The 4845-nt window shown below is 36.2% G+C and overlaps 1 pseudogene; it reads right to left on the bottom strand.

The window, feature by feature from the left end:
- Window positions 1-1557: 1557 nt before the first annotated feature.
- Window positions 1558-4845, bottom strand: part of LOC107746228 (GTPase IMAP family member 8-like) — a 6178-nt pseudogene continuing 2890 nt past the window's right edge.

The following is a 4845-nucleotide window of genomic DNA, read 5'->3' on the forward strand; positions in this document are numbered from 1 at the left end:
GTGAATGTGCTAGATCAGTCCAGATCTGTCTCCTATTGAAAATGTATGACCAGTCATGAAAAGGAGAATCAGACAACGGCGATCACAGACTGCTGAGCATCTGAAGTCTTGTATCAAGCGAGATTGGACAAAATTTGGCTTGCAAAACTTTAGCAATTAGTATCCTCAATTCCCAAACAGTTAAACATTTTAATTAAAAGGCAAGTTGATGTGACACAGTGTTAAACATGTCTCTGTCCCAACTTTTTTGGAGTGTGATGCAGCCATCAAAATTAGTTTATATTTTCAAAATAAAATTAAGTTGGTCAGTGCAAACATTGGACATTTTTCTTTGTACTTTAGTCAATTAAATAAAGTTTAAAGAGAATTAACAAATAACATATTCTTGATTTTATGGCATTTCACAAAATGTCCCAACTTTTCTGGAATTGGGCTTGTAAATGTCATATTATGCTATGTTATGACCAAATCTTGAATCCAGTCTTTTTTCTTTCAGTTAGCACAAGTTTTGTATTTTTGTATGTAACTGGTTGATTGTAGGCCTCATTAATCTGAGCTTATTCACCTCACATCAATTTATGAGTGAACAACATTATTAATGGATAATTTGGGATAAATTAAATATTTAGTAATGTAGCATAATGAGAAATTTATAAGAAAGCACAAAAGAAGATATTTTGAAGATTGTGGGAAACCAAACATTTGATGACATTGACTTCTATAGTATTTATGTAATTTAATTTAATTTGACTTCCATAGTATTTATGTAGCATCAACTTTTCAGTTACCCACGTTCTTCAAAATATCTTCTTCTGCGTTCAGCACAATAAAGAATCTCATACAGGTTTGGAACAACTTGAGGGTGAGTAAACGATGACAACGTTTTCTTTCTGGGTGAACTATCTCTTTAAAATGCCAGTTTATGGAAAGTCCTCATATATACAAGAACACAACAAGACATTTTCTTCAAATAATGTGAACTCTGCTAAGCTTAACAACAATAAGGAAACAATACACCTGTATGTCTTCTCTGTTGATCAGATATGCAGGATGTTTTTTTAGAAGGAAGAAATTCTTCAGCTTCTTTCTTACAAGGAAGAAACTGTATTTTCGCAGAAGGAACGTTAATTATAGGCAGAGATAACCAGTTTGCATTCTCTTGCCGTCATCTTAAAAGGAAACAACTTTGTAGCTTGAAACATCACAAACATGTATGCAGACTTGTGGGACCACATTCTTTAAATATTTTACCTCTGACTAGAAAATGGTATTTTGGTGTGCAAATGATAAATTTTTTTCTATGCCATTCATAGTACTGAGTTTCAGGGTCCAGATATTTCACTGTTTCAATTGTTTGACCTAGTTGTTTCTATCTGACAAAAGAAACTGTAGTGCATGAATAGGCTTTTTGAAGAATACACTTCTCTTTATTTGTACTTGTAATACAAGCAACATAACACTGATATACTGTATATTATTTGATTCTAGCAAAAATTAACTAATGTTTTTGTTCAAAATCAGTTTTGAAGAATTACCACAGGAATCGTTTGCAAGTGTCTACTGAATTCTGCAGTCTTTTTTCTCTGATTCCTTACAAAATGAGTAGTGTTCTACAATATCAGTACTTCCATTTTTCTTCTTCATTTCCAAAATCATCTCTAACAGTCTCTCAGCCTGTGAAACATTGTGGTCGTTGTTGTTAAATGCATGACACCTTGAGCCACAGGTTCTGATCAGCTCTTGCAGTTGTGTGTCAGTGTTTTTAATGTACTCTGCTACAGTTTTCCCTCGTAATCTCTCCTTGCTAGTGAACAGAACAATGGTTTCTTTTACCACTTCTGCACCAAACGCTCTCTGTATGTTCTGAACTATTGCTCTCTCTCCATCTGTGTAACGGCCAAGCTCCATGACCAGCAAATACATGTCAGGCCCTGGCTGAGCAAGCTCTTTGCACTTCTTTATCTGTTCTTTTTGGTTTTTTAGGTCTTCGTCAAAGAAATCTGGGGTGTCAATGACCCTGATTTTGATTCCACAAACAGTTTCCTCTGCCATTTGGCACATCTGTGTTACCGGCACAGAACTGGCATATGATTCAAAATGGTGTTTTCTCAGGATGGTGTTTCCGGTGGCGCTCTTTCCACTTCCTGTCTGTCCCAGAAGCACGATGGTCAAAGTGTTTTTCCTCTTGATAGCAGCATGGTTACCTCCTTGAATAAAAAAATAAAATGTCAAAAGAAATTTAACACACAATAAAATCATTTTCATTTAATTTTGTTTTAAACTGCATCCTATCTGTTCTAATTGGGCCTTTTTAGATCTAGATTGTCCTGGTTTGTACACTTGTAAAATAGGTCCAAATAGGTTTCACCCAGCACTTTTTTCACTGGACTCCAGGAAGGATGGTCGCCGTGATTTTGCCAAGTAAGACATGTTCCAGGATCAACATCTTTTGTTGATCCTGGATCAACATTACTGTCCAAAAATACAGACTTAGCCCAATCCCCACCCCTAAACCTAACCTTACCCATAATTTATTCCTAAAATCAGAGGGAAATGATAGCTGATTAACAAGTGTGTAGAAGCACCTAATCCTGATTGTAAGCCTAAAACTGACATTTCCTGAAAAGTTATCTCTCAATTCTGATTGGTTGATTGGAATGATGTTCCAGGATCAACAAGGATGTTGATCCAGGAACATGTTGTACTTGGTCAAACCACGCTCACCAGGAAGGATACGTGTTTAGTCTAAAGCAATTCATCCTCATCTGAGGTCTTGGTACCATCATCATGCCACATCATGTTAAAATCTTCTAAAATCCACCTCATGGAGAATGTGTTAGCCTGTATAAAATATCTAAAATCTACTGTACTGGCTCAAAGTTCAATACCAGTGCAGCGCTATCACTTTATCTCTATTCTCATGGAACTTATATATGTTTTTATGCTTTAAATTTAGAATTTTTTTTTTGTGTTACGTATTGAACTGATTTAAATATGTCGCTAGGGCGAAAGCATTTAAGCTGAGATTTTATTGAAATTGTGAGAAAGACTTGTGATAGTCTTGGAAGTAATTGTTGACGGTCTTCTCTTATTATGTGAAAAGTTCTCCTCTAAGTCTAGAAAATTCTTTCTTAATGTGGAATTATAGTATGATAGAAATGCATATGATATTTTGGTTATTATTTTGAATAATAGGTTATAATATAATAATGGATGTTACTGTCAGGATCCTGCCCTGACAGTCTTGTCTGTCCTGTCTTTGTTTAATGTGTCTTTTTTTAATTTGTGCCTGAGCACATGGCTGTGTCTTTGTTTGTGTTGGCCATGTGCTCCTCTTGTCCTGCCTTCTCGTTTTCAATCACCACGCCCCCTTGCTTAGTCCTTGTTTGCCCAATTGTGTTCACCTGATCCTCGTGTGCTGCTCCTTTTATATTGTGCTCATTTCCCTCTGGTTTTTGCTGGTTCGTTTTGTGTGTGTATTCTCTTTGCTAGTGTCTTTAGACTTGTTAGAGCTTGCTATTCAGTATATTGTGTCCAGTCTAGTTTCCCCTCTTGTTAATTAATTTGTTCCCATGTTTAGTCAATAGTCTAGTTACAGTCTTTGTGGTTTGGTTCTATATTTAAATTTGAACCTTTAAATTTTGTTGTTTTATTTTCTTTCTAGTTTTCAGCAAGGTTGCGGTCTTGTTTTTATTTTGTTTGTAGTTCTAGTCCTTTATTCTTAGCTTTTTCCTTTTTTGTTATTATTTGTTTTCATAAGTCTCAGTTAATTAATTCTAGAATTTATTACTTTTTCCTTTTCAGTTTTATTTTCTTGTTTATCCTCCCTAGTCATTGTTTTGCAAGTGCTTTCTTTTGATCGGTATTTATCTTTTGTCTCCCCTGTTGCCTTGTCTTTGTGTGTCTGTCGAGTTGGTTCCTGCCCTGCTTTCTGAGTCCTCCCGTGTCGCAGAGTCTTCTGACCTGTCAGTAGTGTTGCTTTTGTCAACGAAAATTATGACTAAATATCGTCGTCAACGAACCTTTATTACGTGAAGAAAAACGAGACGAGACGAAAATGCTGGTCATGTGACGATGACGATAATTAAATGTATAATGCAATATCGTTGACGAATAAAAACGAGACTAAATGTGGTTTACAAAATAAAAACTATGCTAAATGTCTCTTCATTTTCGTTGACCAAAACGAGACGAAACGAAATGTTATAACGTTATTTCGTCTCGTTTAGTCGCGTTATTATTATTATTTTGCAGTATTTCTGTTTCCTGTGTCTCGCTTCAGGGGCTGCATCAAGTCGCACTGCGCAGACGCAGGTGACGTCACTTCCTCAAGCCCCACTCGCGGCATTATTTAAAACAGTGTTTCCCAACCGGGGTGCCGTGTAAAAAAATCCTTTTTTAATATTTTTAAATTGCTAAAAATTTTCAAAAAAGCAGCTATTATATAGTATATTAGAGATACAATAATTAGAGATGCACTGAAATTCCGGCTGCCGAAAATGAGTTCACCGCTCAGGATTCACTTTCACGTGGTGTGACGCTCTGCGTGTTATCCCGCTCTATGCGTGTGTGCTCAGCTCAGTCGCTCCACTCGTATACCGTTCATGCTCATCGGAACAGCAAAGTCCACTCAAAAATCAAGCTGACAGGAAACATCTATGTAGAACAGTATTGTTTCTGTCTGCAATAGCCCTACTGTGCTGTAACAAGGTGTGGTAAATGGGCAACTCTGGTAACGCTGCCCTCTCATTCATTGATCTGCTAACCGTTATGCTCATGTGTCCTCTGATGATAATAGCTTTCTAGGATTAAACATTATTTGGATAATTGGTAAAAAAAAAAAAA

The sequence above is a fragment of the Sinocyclocheilus rhinocerous genome, unplaced genomic scaffold, assembly GCF_001515625.1.
Source record: "Sinocyclocheilus rhinocerous isolate Xijiao unplaced genomic scaffold, SAMN03320098_v1.1 scaffold4545, whole genome shotgun sequence".
In the NCBI taxonomy this organism is placed as follows: domain Eukaryota; kingdom Metazoa; phylum Chordata; class Actinopteri; order Cypriniformes; family Cyprinidae; genus Sinocyclocheilus; species Sinocyclocheilus rhinocerous.